A 17,890-nucleotide genomic window follows, 5' to 3' on the forward strand; every position below is an offset into this window, starting at 1 on the left:
GAGCCGGGAATTAGGTGAGTCTAAGAACAGCAAGGGCAAACCTGTCACGTGGCATCAGCTATAGCAAAGCTTCAGCGACAGCAGAAATACTTTGAGGCAGTGGCAAGGAATACAAACCATCACAGACTACAAGCCCACTCTACAGACCGTGGTGACACAATCCCCAGACAGTGTGTGGAAGGGAAAACACAGATGTATATTTACAAAGCTAATATACACTAACTATGACATCCCTTGCCAAAATCAGTACACGCAAAGCTCCAGATCCTGATAACATCCTTGGACAAGCACTGACGGACTATGCTGTGGAACTCACAAATGTCTTCACAGACATCTTTAACACATCACTAGGGTCAGGCCATCGTTCCCACATGCCTCAAAGCCTCCACCATCATTACTGTACCCAAGAAGTCATCTATCTCCTGCTTTAAGGACTACCGTCCTGTCAAACTCACCTCCATCATTATTAAGTTAAGTGCTTTGAACGGTTAGTCATGCATCAAATCAAATTATTGCTTTCCCCCAACCTGGATCCATTTCAGTTCGCATACCGGTCAAAACGCTCAACCGATGATGGAATTTCAACTGCCCCTCACTCAGCCCTCACACATCTGAACACTAGAGACTCATATGTCAGAGTGCTGTTCATAGACTTCAGTTCAGCATTCAACACCATCATTCCCCAGCAACTCATTCACAAACTGGATCTGCTGGGGATCAGCACCTTGCTGTATAACGGGCTGCTAGATTTCTTGACAGGAAGACACCAGACAGTACGGGTCGACAGCAACACCTCCAGCCCAAGAACACGGAATACGGGGGCTCCCCAAGGATGTGTGTTGAGCCCCCTTCTCTTCACTCTGCTGACCCACGACGAGATCTACTACAGGGGTGAAGTTAACCATCTGCCAGAGTGGTAGGGGAGACCGGGGATAGTTGTAACGTGGGTCAGTTGTAACACTTTTAATTTCTCCAATCAGGGCTAAGTTTCAAATCATGTGATTCACTCGGTACATGCGCAATTCAGTTCTTCCATCACTGGTGAAAAATCAGCACCCTTCGACAAACACAGACAATTTTAGAAGAAAAAAACTAATTTGTATGCCAAAAAGTAAGTTTTTTGACTTTATTTCATTTTCTAATAGCACTAACTGCTTTGCAGTTAAACTCATCAAACTTAAATTATGTTATTTGTATGTCTATGGGGATATATTCTGTGCATGTCTTTAGTGCTAATGTTTTAGGTGTTAGCTGTAATGCGAACTAGATCGTGGCTATAGGAGTCTGGGTCAGTTGTAACAGCAACAGCCTGGGTTAGTTGTAACAACCACGCAAATGTTACAACTTACCCCACTATTACTTTAACTCATATTTTTTTGTTTTCTTTGAATTACAGTATGCCTAGGTCATGGAAAAGACAGACTGACCGAGGGGTGCCACTCAGTATTTTGGAGAGAGCATCAAATGATGTTAGAAATCAGGGAAAGTCCACCAGATCTGTGGCAAAATTGTATGGCATTTGCCATGTCACTTTGCACCGATTTTGTAAAGAGAGGAAGAAGGTGGAAGAGCAGGGATCAATGGAACTCCCACCTGTAGGATACCATAGTGGAAAGAAGGTCTTCACTGATAAACAAGAGAAGGAATTAACAGAATACCTGATGAGAGCTGCAGATGCATTTTATGGACTATGTCCACGTGAGGTAAGCAGATAGGAAGCAATAAAGGATAAGACAAGGGAAAGTTAGAAATTTGTAATGGTAGCAATTTAAAATATAGTATATCAGAAATACTAACATATTTCGTGATTAAAATTACAGGTAAAAGAACTGGCATATCAGCTTGCAGTGAAACATGGATGCAAATATCCAAAGTCATGGGACAAATTCTCAAGGGCTGGACCAGACTGGTTCTCAGCCTACATGAAACGAAACCCAACTTTGTCCATTAGAAGTGCTGAGGCTACAAGTCTGGCACGGGCCACCAGTTTTAATCAACACAATGTAGCAATGTTTTTCCAAAAATTTGATGAAGTGCTAAAAAGACACACCTTAACAGCAAATGACATATGGAATATTGATGAGACTGGCATAACAACTGTGCAAACCCCGGACAGAGTGATTGCAAAACGTGGCACTAAACAAGTTGGTGCAATGACATCGGTTCACTGGTCACCCTTGCATGTGCAGTTAATGCCATTGGCAACACAATTCCTCCAATGTTTGTGTTCCCACGCATACGTTATGCAGACCACTTTGTCAGAGATGGGCCAGTAGGAAGTATTGGCAGTGGAAATAAGTCAGGATGGATGCAAGAAACAGAGTTCCTCATCTTTTTAAAGCACTTTGCAAACCACACCAAGGTCAGCAATGAAAAAAAAGTGATTCTTCTCATGGATAACCACAGTTCACACCTGTCAATTGCAGCCATTGACTTCTGCAAGAGCAATGGAATTGTGATGCTCACATTTCCCCCTCACTGCAGTCACAAACTCCAACCACTTGACAGGAGTGTTTAATAATAATAATAATAATAATAATAATAATAATAATAATAATGGATACTTTATTGATCCCCATGGGGAAATTACTTGTTTTTCTCTGCATTTGACCCATTCACTCAGTGAAGCAGTGGGCAGCCCACTAAGCAGGCGCCCGGGGAGCAGTGTGTAGGGACGGTACCTTGCTCAGGGGTACCTCAGGGTAGCCCACTGAAAAAGATGGTGAACAGTGCAAGTGATTCCTGGATGAGAATGAATCCAGGAAAGACCATGACAATATATGAAATACCAGGTCTTATCAGGACGGCACTTCCAGCAGCAGCTACACCAAAGAATATACAGGCTGGATTCCAGTGCTGTGGAATTTGGCCATACAATCCAAACATATTTGAAGACAGTGACTTTGCTCCATCACAGGTCACAGATCGTCCTTCTCCAGCAGTCCATATGGACATTTCTCCAGCTGACCAACAGTCTGCTCCTATTGCTGCTCATCTCACCAGTCCTACAGCTGACGACATGACCACTCCTCCAGATGCTCACATCTCCAGTCTCCCAACTGACCTCCAAGCTGCTCCCTCATCAGGCTGTGATGAAAACCCACAGACCTCCTTGGGCTTTAACCCAGAAGATGTGCGACCCTTACCAAAAGCTGGACCTAGAAAAACCCCTTCAACGGGAAGAAAAAGGAAACAAACAGCAATACTCACTGATACACCAGTTAAGATGGCCCTTGAGGCAGAACAGAGAAGCAGGAAAATAAGTTTTCCAAAGAAGAGGCTGTGCCAGAAAAAAGGCAAATCCACTCCCACAAACCTAAAACAATCCAAGCTTTCCACATCACGAAAGAAAAATCAGAAAATGAAAAACACTGAACAGGACAACACAGATTCCTCAGATGCTGATGAGAATTTCTGTATTGTGTGCATGGTAAACTTCAATAACTCAAAGCCAGAAGAAGCTTGGGTTAAGTGCCTGACCTGTGCACTGTGGGCGCATGAGGCCTGCACTCCAGGACAGCCATACATCTGTCACCACTGTGATTCTGATGGTGATTAAAAACTTGACAGAAACACATACAGTTCATTTGATGAAGCTGGTGCACAGCTACATTTTTTCAGGTTAATTATTATGTTCAAATGTGGCAAGAGTTGTCGGTTATAATCCCCACCGAGCCAATGAAGACTCAATGAAGGCCAACCAAAAGTATTGAAAAATTCAGTTGGTGAAAAGTTTTTGTTACAGTATGTTCAAAATCTATATTTCTGCACTCTGTCACACACTCCTACACACACTCACAAACACACAAATAGCTACATAAATGTTTATAAGTGCATTCAGGTGTTGAATAAAATAGATTACATCTTAAGATTTTGTCAGTACCCTTATTTCATTGTGTTACATCTCACCCCGGGGTATGTTACAACTAACCCAGACTATGGGGTTAATTGTAACATTTCACTCTTTGTGTTTGAGAGCATACCATGCAATGGGTAATTGTGCTGCAGAGAAAATAGCTGCACTATTTAATAGCAGAGACATGTAAATACTTTGCATTAAATTTTGAATCCACTACCTTAAAAGAGCTCCAAGCTACAGACAGAAATGTCAAAAATGTTACAACTATCCCCGGTCTCCCCTACAGCAACAACAACCTGTCCCTGAATGTGGAGAAGGCCAACACCGACTCTACTTCCTCTGCAAACTGAGAAGCACAAGAGATTCAACCCCCATTATGAGCACCTTTTACAGAGGCACAGTTGAGAGTATCCTCACCAGCTGCCTCACTGTGTGGTATGACTCCTGCATTGGGTTCTGCAGGAAAAAATGACAACGGGTAGTGAGAGCAGCCGAGAGCATTGTGGGGACCTCTCTTGCCTCCCTCCCCAGGAGATCTACTGCACCTGCCTCATCTGGAAGGTCCTCTCCATTACAGGTGACTCCACTCATCCCTTCAACAGCGTCTTCAGTTTGCTGCCATCAGGAAGGATACTGAAGAGCCTCCGGGCCAGAACCAGCAGACTGAGAGACAGCTTCGTCCATTGGGCTGTCAGGATGCCGACCATCTCTGAATCGAGAAGGGGGGCCCAAGGGTACATCTTTCGACATCCTACAATGCTGTGATTGTAGCCATTCCCCACTTTCTGTGAATGGTACTCATGGCCATTGATCAGTAGGCTTTGATTAGTTGTCATTGATCAATGGTCATAAGAATTTGCATACTAACAATCATGGAACTAACCCCCCAGCACATTGTTCATTCAGTGGCGCTAGTTTCCTTCACTATGCAAATGTACTGTTTATAAGGTTGGGGAAACCTGCAGTCAGCTGAGACTGAAGAAGTCACTTGGATGAGTGACGAAACGTTTCTCCAACTGAATATGTCCAGATGAACAGAATCAACCTTTTGGGATTTACTTACCTGGATGAATAAGCACGCATCAAGACGTTATTTTATTAAAAATTTTAAAATGTTAGCAGCACAAACAAACATTTTTGCAGCACAAACCAGCACAAACGTAGCACAAACGTTTGATACCACTTTTGTTCGATTTGGGTAATGTGGGGGGGCTGGTTGACCTCTGATGACCTCTAGAAATTTTTAGTAATATCTTTAAAATAATAGGCAAGGCAAGGCAAGGCAAGTTTATTTATATAGCACAATTCAACAACAAGGTGATTCAAAGTGCTTTACAGAGACATTAGAAACAAGAACAAATAAAAAGCATGATTTAAAATTGAATAAAACAAGCAAATAAACTAACTAACTAATTAACAAACAAACAAACAACAGTATATAAAATCAAAACAGATAAAATCAGAACAGTAGATAAAATCAGTAGTTAAATGTAAGTTTTGAAATTTAAGCTTAAAGTGTGGATTTGGTGCTTTATTCAAATGCAGCTGAGAACAGGTGAGTCTTCAACCTGGATTTAAATAAACTGAGTGTTTCAGCTGATCTGAGGCTTTCTGGGAGTTTGTTCCAGATATAAGGAGCATAAAAGCTGAATGCAGCTTCTCCGTGTCTGGTTCTGACTCTGGGAACTGATAAAAGACCGGATCCAGATGACCTGAGGGATCTGGATGGTTCATACTGGGTCAGGAGGTCATTGATGTATTTTGGTCCTAAACCATTCAGAGCTTTATAGGCCAGCATCAGAACTTTAAAGTCTATCCTCTGACGGACAGGCAGCCAGTGTAAGGACCTCAGAGCTGGACTGATGTGGTCCACTTTTTTGGTCTTAGTGAGGACTCGAGCAGCAGAGTTCTGAATGAGCTGTAGTTGTCTGACTGATTTTTTAGGTAGACCTGTAAAGATGCTGTTACAGTAATCAAGCCTACTAAAGATGAATGCATGGACTAGTTTTTCCAGGTCCTGTTGAGACATCAGATCTTTTATCCTTGATATATTCTTGAGGTGATAGTAAGCTGACTTTGTTATTGTCTTAATGTGTTTTTCTAAGTTTAGGTCTGCATCCATCACTACACCCAAATTTCTCGCCTGGTTTGTGGTTTTTAGATGTATAGATTGAAGTTCTCTGGTGACCTGTAATCGTTTTTCTTTGGCGCCAAAGACTATTACCTCAGTTTTGTTTTTGTTTAGCTGGAGAAAATTGTGGCACAACCAGTCATTGATTTCCTCAATGCATTTACCAAGAGCCTGTACAGGGCCTCGGTCTCCTGGTGACATTGTGATATATATTTGTGTGTCATCTGCATAGCTGTGATAGTTTATTTTGTTGTTGTTTATAATCTGTGCCAGTGGGAGCATGTAGATGTTAAACAGAAGGGGTCCCAAGATGGAACCTTGGGGAACTCCACATGTGATACTTGTCTGCTCAGATGTGAAGTTACCTATTGATACAAAGTATTTCCTGTTTTCTACGTATGTTTTGAACCAGTTTAGTACAGTTCCTGAAAGACCTGTCCAGTTCTCCAGTCGTTTGAGTAATATGTTGTGGTCAACTGTATCAAATGCTGCACTGAGATCCAGTAAAACTAGGACTGACATTTTTCCACTGTCTGTATTCAGACATATGTCATTAAACACTTTGGTCAGAGCGGTTTCAGTGCTGTGGTTCTGTCTAAAACCTGACTGGAAGGCATCGTAGCAATTATTCTGTTTTAAGAAGTAACTGAGCTGTTGGGAAACTGCTTTTTCAATGATCTTACTTAAAAACGGGAGATTTGAGATCGGCCTGTAGTTGTTCATTTGTGTCTTGTCAAGATTGTCCTTTTTCAGTATAGGTTTGATTACAGCAGTTTTTAGTGGTTCTGGAAACACACCTGACATTAAGGAAAAGTTGACGATCTGTAACAGGTCTGACTCTAAAGTCTTTGAGACCTTTTTGAAAAAACTTGTTGGCAGGACATCTAAACAGCAGGAGGAGGAGTTCAGTTGACCTAAGATGTCCTCCAGGTCTTTGCTGTTAATAGGTTGAAACTGTTTCATGGTGTTTAAACTGTTTTTTGGTGGACACAGTACATATCCTAGATCTGCTGTTGATGTACCAATTGCTTGTCTAATTTTTTGGATTTTTTCAGTGAAGAATTTGGCAAAGTCATTGCAGGCCATGGTCGAATGAAGTTCAGCTGCCACTGGCACAGGAGGGTTTGTTAGCCTGTCAACTGTAGAAAATAAGACCCGAGCATTATGGCTGTTTTTAGTGATGATGTCAGAGAAGTAGGACCTCCTTGCATTCCTCAGTTGTAAATTATAATTGTGAAGTTTCTCTTTATAAATGTCATAATGAACCTGGAGGTTTGTTTTTCTCCATCTGCGCTCAGCTTTCCTACACTCTCTTTTTTCATTTTTCACCAGTGTGGAGTTTCTCCATGGAGACTTTTTCCTTCCAGAGATAACCTTCACCTTAATGGGAGCAATAGTGTCCATTACATTTAACATGTTAGCATTGAAGCTATTGACGAGCTCATTGACTGACCCTCTGGGCAGGTCAGGTGTTAATGGGAAGACCTGGTTAAAAATTGCACTACTGTGTTCAGTTATACACCGTTTTGTGATCACTGTTGTTGATATATTTGTGTGGGCTGAGATTTTACTTTCAAAGAAAACACAGTAATGATCAGACAGGCCCACATCAGACACAGTAACCTTTGAAATGCTCAGGCCTTTGGAGATCAGTAGGTCAAGAGTGTGTCCTCTATTATGTGTGGCCTCTGTTACATGCTGAGTCAGCCCAAAGTTGCCCAGAGTGTTACTCAGGTCTTTAGTCCCTTTGTCCTGAGGGTTGTCCACATGAATGTTAAAATCCCCAGCAATAATTACACAGTCAAAATCAACACAGATCACAGACAGCAGTTCACTGAGGTCATTAAAAAAGTCTGTGCAGTATTTGGGAGGCCTGTAAACATTAAGAAACACAACTTTGGATGGGGCCTTCAGCTGTAAAGCCACATATTCAAAAGACTGAAAACTTCCAGGAGATAGCTGCTTACATTGAAATGATTCATTAAATAAGACAGCAACCCCTCCTCCTCTCCTGCTCGCCCTGACCTCACTGATAAAACTGTAGTTAGGAGGGGTCGTCTCGATGAGAACAGCTCCACTGTTACTTTGGTCCAACCAAGTTTCAGTTAAAAACATAAAATCAAGGCTGTGCTCAGTGATTAAATCATTAATTAAAAATGTTTTCCCAGCTAGAGATCTAATGTTTAATAAAGCCAACTTAAGTGTTTTAGAGGTATTACTTGTCCCCTCATGTTTGGGAGCAGTCTGTGGCACACAAGGTATGTTTACTATGTTTAAAGATCTTTTAGAGTGCAGCTCTCTGTGTTTTGACCAGGCCACATGTCTCCTGTCACCTAAAAGTACAGAAATTTTAAAACCTTCTAGTAAACAGGGTCCCAGCTTCTCCTGGGAAAAGTCATCACTGCCATAATCCTCGCAGCTCGGACCCTCCACACATCACGCATCAGACTGCGGAGACAGGGCATGAAGAGGAACTAAGGGGGGCAAGGCTGGGCAATGTGACTTCGATTGCTCTGTTGAGGGTGGGGCTCGATGGCGAACCTTTGGCCGCTCTGGTGGGGGGTTTATGGGGGACAAAAAGGGATTGGGACGGGGGGTAGATCTGAGCCCAGCATTGACCCGCTCCATCATCTCCTCAATAGCAGCACAAACGAAAATTTTTGCAGCACAAACCAGCAGAAACGTAGCACAAACGTTTGATACCACTTTTGTTGGATTTGAAGAAGGTGGGGGGGCCAACTTCACTCACATCTTGAATTGGCACTGTTTTGGCGTCCAGGGGCGCGCTGGGGGGGCGGGGATTCCGCCCACATGTATTTGCATATATTATAGAGGTCACTAGTGCTGACCAAGCTGCCATCTTTCTCTCTTCCTGTCTTTCAATGGCTGCTTCAATTTCAGCTTGAACCTCCAAACCGCAAGTAAGTAATAATTTTTTGTCATCTTTTCTTGCTGTCCCACTGGACTGGACATTAGTTTAGTTTTTTTAGCTACATCTGGTGAAGTTGTGGTAAAATGCTGGTATTAGCCTATTCGTCATAGCAAGCTAGCCTGAAGCTAATATTTGCTAAATTTAAGGACACCCGTGTCTCTTCAGGAGTTGGAGGCCGGTGTTCTAGGAGCGGATCTCAGGATCTCAACAGGCAGTGTTGGGCAGTAATGTAATACATGCACCGGCGTTACGTATTTAAAATACAAAATATGAGTAAATGTATCCGTTACAATTACCGTTCAATAGGTGATATTGAGAATACAGTTAGTTTGTTGAAATAAATGGATTACATGGCGGTATTTTCCTGTTTCATATGTTAGGCTATGGTCTCTCTATTTTTGGTAATTCCACGCCGGTGGAAACCCAAACAAAACACGCAATAAGAGCCTCTAAAAATTATTATACAAAAATGATTTAATATGAAGGCAGAGTGTTACAGGCATCGCCCTAAACAATGTAGCCTCATGGGCAGTGTAGTCTGTGCTGCAGGGAGAATGGACTGCCATACCCGTTATGTGTCTGTGAGCGAGGGAGGGAGAGAAAGGAAAAGTACAGCTGTCACGGAGCAGAAACGGGAGCTGGAAGCATGTAAATATAATAATAACTACTAAAGCCAAAATGAGTGCCTGACGAGCCCAGCTCCTTTGCGGACAGTGTACTCCCGAACCATCTGGTCCATCACATCCACGCCACACTTTGTTTTGTTGTAAAGGGTGACAGTGTTTGGCTTCCTTTTGGTAGTGTTATCAGTCTGAACCATGCTGTGCATGCTGCTAAGAATATAGACTGTCTTCTTCCGTTTGGCCGCATACGCCGTCAGCGTGGCAGCAGAGGTTGAAAACACCTAAGAAATAAGATAAATTGTTATTTTCATAGCCCTTTTACACACAATGAAACACATAAACATAGAACCACAAAAGACCTGCAACATACCTGAGTGGTGAATTCATTGCGATCTGTCTGTCTAGTGGATTGAGGAATTTCCCTGCGAATCTTGTTGACTGTGCCGAGGATGGTGGTTTTCCGTCCAAGAAGTTTTTGCGCAAGTGAAAGCGATGTGAAAAAATTGTCCGTGGTAACATTTCTGCCCTTGTCTAGGAATGGTTCCATCAGCCTCATTACTACATTTTCAGAAAGTCTCTCCCCAGTGGGACGACTGGGGTCCTTGCCAAGATATGGGAAGACATGCATGATTTCGCAATGAATTCACCACTCAGGTATGTTGCAGGTCTTTTGTGGTTCTATGTTTATGTGTTTCATTGTGTGTAAAAGGGCTATGAAAATAACAATTTATCTTATTTCTTAGGTGTTTTCAACCTCTGCTGCCACGCTGACGGCGTATGCGGCCAAACGGAAGAAGACAGTCTATATTCTTAGCAGCATGCACAGCGTGGTTCAGACTGATAACACCACCAAAAGAAAGCCAAACACTGTCACCCTTTACAACAAAACAAAGTGTGGCGTGGATGTGATGGACCAGATGGTTCGGGAGTACACTGTCCGCAAAGGAACACGGCGCTGGCCAGTCGCCGTGTTTTATAACATGATTGACATGGCAGCACTGAATGCACATGTGCTGTATCAAGCATGCACCGGGACGAAGGAAAGACGGGTGGACTTCCTGGTGGCGCTTGCAACAGAGTTGGCTCGCTCTCATGTAGCTGCGAAGAAGGCAAGAAAAGATCAGTTGCTTCGGGCAGAACCCTCCACACCGAGCCCTGGAAAAAGGGCCACGTGTCAGGTCAAACACAGATGCAAAAAAAATCAGGCCACTGTGCGATGTGTTCACTGCTACAGGTACACATGTGGTAAATGCAGACGACAGATACCGTGGCAGTGCCAGGATTGTGAGTGATTGCTGACAATGTTGAATTATTTGTAAATATGTGTACAAATGGTTGGTTTTTTGTACTGTTTTTATCAATAAATCTCAGCAACAAAGGACATACACCCATGTGTGTTGATTTCTCCCCAAGATGGCAAACTGAAACACTCCAAGTTGGTGACTTTTGGAGATTTATTTCCCTGGATGATTGAGAATGCATCAAGATGAAACACAAAAGGAAGTTCACAGCTTTTAGCAGCTCCCCCACCCCCTCAATCACTCACCCCCACTCCCCTCCCTCCAGAATTCCTAGGTAACGACCTAATATACATATGAATGACTCCAGCATTTGACTGACTGCTCTCCGGCTTTTAAAGGTAGAAACGCAAAATGATGACTCCGCGGGGGTCTAAGGTAGAAAACCAAAATGACTGCTCTCCGGGGGTCTAAGTGTTAAAACAGAAGTTGTGCAGGTCTGAGATCAGCAGTTTTCTGAAACACCAAACTGAGGTCCTGTTAATGCTGATGTGTAGTGACACAGTTACAGGGGTGATTAATCCTTTTGACTTTTTGTCTTTAACTTTATCAATAAAACAGCTGCAGCTTTCACTGACAGCACATGTGGTACTTTAACCTTTGTACTGTTTTCTTCAGTTAATTTTGGAGTTACTACAAAGATTGAAGATATAGGATAATCTGTCTGCTGTCACTGGGTGGTGCTGAGGTCTGAATCTGAGGACGGCTCCTGTAATCACAAACAGAACAGAATCATCACAAACTGAAATATAAAGTTTATCTCAAATCTGAAATAGAGCTGATCCTTCTCCGTTCTCACACACTCGGGATCTGAAGTTGTTCAGTCCTACAGTTCTGCCGACAGCTGTTTATTTTTTTTTTTATTTGTTTTAAAGGCCTTATATCAGGGGTGGGCAATTCCAGGCCTCGAGGGCTGGTGTCTTGCAGGTTTTAGATCTCACCTTGGGTCAACACACCTGAATCACATGATTAGTTCATTACCAGGTCTCTGGAGAACTTCAGGACATGTTGAGGAGCTAATTTAGCCATTTAAATCAGCTGTGTTGGTTCAAGGACACATCTAAAACCGGCAGGGACACCGGCCCTTGGGGCCTGGAATTGCCCACCCCTGTCTTATATACTAACACATTTTCTAATATCATGTTTACCTTTGAGTTGTTGATGCTTTATAAATGGACATCTGCAAAGATGAGATGATGGAGCAGGTTTCAGTCGAGGTTCAGTCTGCTGCTGCATCCTGGTCACAACATACAGAGGTGTTATCAGCTCAGTATTGAACAAGAAATATTAATGCTTCAAATTATTTGTCCTAAAAGATGCAAGCTGTACAGAGTACTGCACATGTGACTTTGTGAACATAACTCAAAAATAATTCGGACAGTTTTTTAACCTGAATATTTGTAACAAACTCAGTAAAAAAAAAAATGCTAAAAAAAATAATCAGAGGAAAAAATTAACATTTTAACTTAAGCTGCCAAGCGGAAGTAGTTGGTTTCAGTACATAAGTATCGGGCTTTGCTATTTAATCCGTAGCTATTGACTAATGAGGGGTTACTGAAGTGCCAGCTTTTTAAAAGTTGGCGGTAATGTCCTTCCACATGTGGAAAGCGACAGAAAACATGCTGCTGTTTGCACATATTTAATAATCAGCTCTGCACAGGAGCAGAAGCAGAGTCCAGCCTGTTGCTCTTACAGTATAATACTCATAATAAAAGTACCGTGGTTAGTCACTGAGCAGCCCGGTGCGTTTCTCTTGATTTCTTTAGTCAGGGTAAATTCATTCAGGTTAGCTAAACGACCTTTACAAAACAAGTTTCCCCGACAGCCGAGTGCTCATCTTAGCTGGGACCTAAATTACGGATTAGCTTACAAACACATTTAACTTAATGGTCGTGTCCAAATTCATGGGCTCATCCTCCTGAGGACCCGGTGTTCCAGATCTACTGGCGTTTAGATCAACTGGTGTTGGTCGAACAGATGTGTGGTAGTCTTGCGTTTCAGGAGCTGCTACCGACAAACCAGCAAAAAAACGCCAAATGTGTCACCTGTGACACTTGTGAGGTTGTCTCAAACACACTCCGTCAGTCGTGATGCTGTCGAACAACAAAATGTTTAAAAATGTGGCGAGTTTACCTGGTGATACCCTCATGCGCGACGCGATCGCGAAAACAGCAAACAAGTAACACCACGCCGATGTTGTTCACAGGACAGCAAGAGTAAACGATCGGGAGACTCTAGTCGTCGTTATCGTTCCCCTCGCACGGTTTATTTCTCCGGTTTCAGCGTTTTTGCTTCACAACTAAAGCGAGCAGTTTACTTTGTGCACTAACATGGACTCGAGTCAACCAGCGCCACCTCTGGCCAAGTGCCACAGCCTACAGCCAGATCAACTGGTGACACACATCTGCACCACGTTTGAATTCGTGTCATGCACATTTGTACCTTTCAATTGTGTCTGTTTGTGCGTCATGCAAATAAACCTTTGGAAAGAATGAAATGACACTAATATTTCACTAGTGTTGTAACATCACATGTCGTTAGCGTAGTCTGTCTGTGTCTTTACTCTGCGAACAAACATGTTAGAGTTGGTTGTTATATACAGTCTGCATAAGTGTGGTCAATCTAATAAACATTTGTAAGGAGATGGCAGTTACTGTGAATGTACAGCAGGTGATTAGTAATAAACAGTCAGACAATGACTCTGACAATCTCATTCAATCTTGCAGATTGAATGCACCTTCTGTGGAAAGTGGTACCACACAGTGTGTGTGGACTTTCCCTGTGCAGAAGGCGACTACAAATGTTGTGGGTGCTAAATAAACAGAAAAAAGTGATCCCTGTTGTCTGTGCTTACTGATTGTTTTCAGTGTTGACAATCCACATTGCTGGCATTGCATCTTTCAACATGTTTGTGGGTAGATTTGGATGTACCAGGGGTAAGTGCAGCCACTCAGCCTCTACTCACTGTGATCATAGCAGCAGGTGCAGATGTGTCAGTAGGCTGTGGTACTTGGCCACAGGTGGCAGCAGTGGACTGACCTCCATTGGAGACTGCTCCAGCTGCTGTGTGATAGTGGATCTGCTACAAATTGAAGATCATAAGCAAGTTTTGGAAATGAACCCTTGTATTATGTTGAAGAACAAAAACATGACATTGATGTTGTTGCGGGTCATTTGACCCGTACTGTGTAAATCCACTCAGAATTATCAAGAAACTGCAATAAACTGCAATAAAACAATAGCAACTTTATTTCCCATCAGATAAACATGTAGAACACAGACATACAACAGTTAGACTTTCCATAACTATTTTAGGAACAATTTGGTTTTTCATTCTTACAAACACGTATTTTGAACTTGCCCAACGTTCTCAGTTTTTCAATGCTCAACATTTTCAATTTTGTCCACATGATGGACAGAATGTAACGGTGTGCTTTCTGCAGATGTACTTCTTGCATTTCTCACAAAACGTGCTTGTTTTCAAACAGGAATCTTCCTAACTAAGATTTAAAACAAAAGATTTCTACGTCTCCTACAGTCTCACAAACAGATGACAAACCAAGCGACACACCTGAGTCACTGACTTTCTTAAATCCACTCACTCTCACTGGCTGTTTATTACTAATCACTGTGTAACTGCTGTGAATTCACAGTAACTGCCGTCTCCTTACAAATGTTCATTAGATTAACCACACTTATACAGACTGTATATAACTACCAACTCCCCAGCCATGTTGATGGATTGCCTATATTGGCTGGAAATATTAATTTCCAGGGAAAAGACACAGACAGACGATGCTTACAGGATGTGATGTGACAACACTAATGAAATATTGACATGTCATATTTGTCCAAGGCGTATTTCATTGTTATGGGAAAAGAGAATATCAAAATCATGATGACCAATTGGAGTGGTGATTTCTATGACTTTGTGTATATAATTTGGAATTTTGTACAAATGTAGGCCAATAAGGAATATATGATATCATTTCATTAATTTCAAAGGTTTATTTGCATGACGCACAAACAGACACAATTGAAAGGTACAAATGTGCATGAAACGAAATCAAACGTGCTGCAGATGTGTGTCACAGGTTGATCTGGCTGTAGGCTGTGGCACTTGGCCAGAGGTGGTGCTGGTTGACTCAGGCCTCAGGTCCTCCTGTCCGGTAGTCCAATTTACTGAAGAACACCTCAGGCTGTCACTTTGAAACAGTCGGTAATGTAAACGCTGGACCTCTCAGCATCTGCCATTCCCGAATGCAAGTTTGTCCGTGACCGCAGCCGCGTGGTCAGCGTTTTCTCCAGTCATTCGTCAGCATTATAATATATGCAAATACACGCGGGTCAGAATCCCCGCCCCCCCCCCCGCACTGATTATTAATACTGAATTTATAAACTGGTCTACATCAGGAAACAAGTACATTATTTCAACACTGAGTCTACCAAAGGTATCAGAAATTCACTGATCTCTTTTACTGAGTAATACTGTTCATCTTCCTGTGACAAAGTATCTGAAAACTGAGACAGTTTGTCGTCATACTTACGTACTTATACATACCTGTTCCTGTTCGCACTTATTTTCGCTTTGTGTCACTGGAGCTGGGCCTGTTGCCTCACCTTCAGCAGCATCACTTCCTTCTTCCTGTTGTTTTCATTCCCATGGTTTTCTAGATCCTGCTTATCAATGTCATTTACATTACATTCAAAGTTACCGTTTTCAGTATTGGCTGCCACAGCCTGTAGGTCCCGAGCCTACAGGTAGGTTGTCACTGACAGCGTTACCTGTCAGCTGCTGCATGTCGGAGCTACTCTCCACTGCCTTCTCACTGTGTGGGCATGATGAGCGTATATGCTGAACATCACCACACTCAAAGCACTTTATGTTACCAGAACTCATATAAACTCTGTAAAATGTATTCTGATACATAAAATGACACCTCCAAAGTTCCAGAAGGGTTATTCAGGTAGATAAAGGCCTGTCTCCACAGAGATTGGACGTCCTGCAGTCTAGCATCTTTGCAACCCATACGAACAGTTTTAAACCTGTCGGCAAATTTTCCAAAACCTTTTCAATTAGTTTCTTCAGGTACCCCTGACACAATATCCATTGTCGATGGATAGGTCACAAACAGGTCATCTAATATTAGGCCCTTCTCAACCAGAAAATGCAGAGAATTTAGCAGCAGAGGAGCCAGGAAATTTTCAGAGGGGTGGCAAGATTGATCTGTGATCATTTTTGTGTGGCATACAAAAAAGTGCTACTTAAGGTTCACCTTTGCTTGCAAAGGCAGGAAATATGGCCGCGAAACTGGCATTTCGGTGCCGGAAGCAAGCTGCTGCATTTGCGAATGAGGGATGGAGAGAGAACCTGGCATCGGTGATGATGTTACACATACTTCGATTACACACAGGGCGACCGTGGCTCAGGGGGTTGGGAATTGCATCTGTAACCGGAAGGTCGCCGGTTCGATCCCTGGGCTCTCTGTCCTGGTCGTTGTGTCCTTGGGCAAGACACTTTACCCTACTTGCCTACTGGTGTTGGCCAGAGGGGCCGATGGCGCGATATGGCAGCTTCGCTTCTGTCAGTCTGCCCCAGCTGTGGCTACAACTGTAGCTGCCTCCACCAGTGTGTGAATGAATAGTGGTATTGTAAAGCGCTTCGGGTGCCTAGAAAAGCGCTATATAAATCCAATCCATTATTACTTCCGGTATGATGGCGCCTGTGTTTGGCTCTGCCTTTGCCGGTTGTAGTTTGTCACGCTCTACTACTGTTGTGTTGTTTTTTTCTGCTCTACTGTTCTCACTCAGTTTTAATGATGTATTTGCGGCCCTGGTGTATGATCGCCTGGCTTTGCTATCCATCCGATCCTCTATGATGCCACACAATGTCTTGTCGTCCTCTGGCATTGTCCACCCTCCTCCATTAGCTGGATCCTCGTCAGGCGATTTCAGTGGTCCCTCTAGACCACGGAGAAGGAGAGGGAGAAGGAGAAGAGGAGGTATTCAGGTAAAGCTCAGGATGTACTGGCGGCGTGGTTTGGCTGGTAAGCGACGTCGAGCGTGCGTTGTCTCCTGTGTCCAGAAAAGCTCCATGGAGGGAGACTTGTTTTCCACGGCCCTGTTTGGATACGCTGGGCCCGGCTCTTTGAGACCGTGCCACCTCAGGAGGGTTTATCCAGACTCTTCTGCGGGCTGGCTTTTTCCTCCCTTGGTGAGTGGATTCTACGAGCGTGACGGCTCAAACCCTGTGTATTTACGTCCCTTAACTCGAGCCTCTGCAAATAATGACGAGGCTTCTAGCTCACTGAATATGGCGCATTTTAACACTCGATCTCTCTCTAATAAATCATTCTTGTTGAATGATTTTATATTATCTAAAAAACTCGATTTTTTATTCCTGACTGAGACCTGGCAGCGGGATGTAGACTACTCGTCACTTATTGAACTCTGCCCAGATGGCTATACTTTTATTACCCAGCTTCGGTTGCCTGGTCGGGGTGGTGGGCTTGCCGTGGCTTTCCAGGACCGTTTCTCCTGCTGCTCCTTGAAAACTGGACTTTTTCGTTCGTTTGAGCTGCAGCTGCTTAAAATTGGTAACAAGGACCCTTTCTACTGTGCTGTGGTGTATCGTCCACCTGGATATAAGAGGTTATTTTTATCGGAGCTCAGCGACTTCTTATCCGCTACTATGAGGCTGTCTAGAGTGCCTATAGTTGGGGACTTTAACATTCACGTTGATGATGACTCCGACCTATTCGCCAGAGACTTTATGAACATTATGGATTCTTTTCATTTGACTCAGCATGTGTCCTACTCACAGCAAAGGTCACACACTGGACCTTGTTTTTACTTTGGGTTTAAATATTGATTTTATTCGCTCTGAGGACATTTTTATTTCTGATCACTATGTTATTGTTTTTAACTTGTCTTTTAATGAGCCTTTGTCCCCCGTCAGACGGATGGTTAGCTCTCGCATCTTAAACTCCTCCACAGCGGAGAAATTTGTGGATGCTTTTAACTTACAGCTATCTCCTCAAAATGGTG

This window comes from Rhamphochromis sp. 'chilingali' (genome assembly GCF_963969265.1).
Source record: "Rhamphochromis sp. 'chilingali' genome assembly, chromosome: 9".
Taxonomy (NCBI): domain Eukaryota; kingdom Metazoa; phylum Chordata; class Actinopteri; order Cichliformes; family Cichlidae; genus Rhamphochromis; species Rhamphochromis sp. 'chilingali'.